Source organism: Atta colombica, unplaced genomic scaffold (genome assembly GCF_001594045.1).
Source record: "Atta colombica isolate Treedump-2 unplaced genomic scaffold, Acol1.0 scaffold53, whole genome shotgun sequence".
Taxonomy (NCBI): Eukaryota; Metazoa; Arthropoda; class Insecta; order Hymenoptera; family Formicidae; genus Atta; species Atta colombica.
The window spans coordinates 106,855-107,288 of NW_017259543.1; positions in this window are offsets into that span (position 1 = coordinate 106,855).

Here is a 434-nt window from a genome sequence, read left to right on the forward strand (position 1 = left end):
AACCGTTTTAATCCGTTTGAATGTCGAGCCGAAATGAAGCGAACACGAAACTCCCGCGGAAAATATCTTTTGTCGAAAGAATTAGAAATCTCAATTTTTCGATCGAGAAGAGGAAGAGAAAAAAAGCTATTAAAATTTATATTTATCTGTAATAATAGTGTTCATATTTTTAAATTAAGTAGAGACTTTCCGTAGCAACGTTCTGCGCAGAATTTTTTCTTTATTGTTCATACATTTTTATATACATTTTTCTGAAAAAATATGCAATGAGTGTATTAAAATATTTCTCTTGTACTGATATTCGTTTACACAAATTATTAATTGATCGGTACTTATTATATATGAAAAAAAAATATTATATATGTTAAAATAATGATAAAATTAAGATGAAAAATATCTTACTAAAATGGTTCTCTTCTATCGCTTACAAGTTA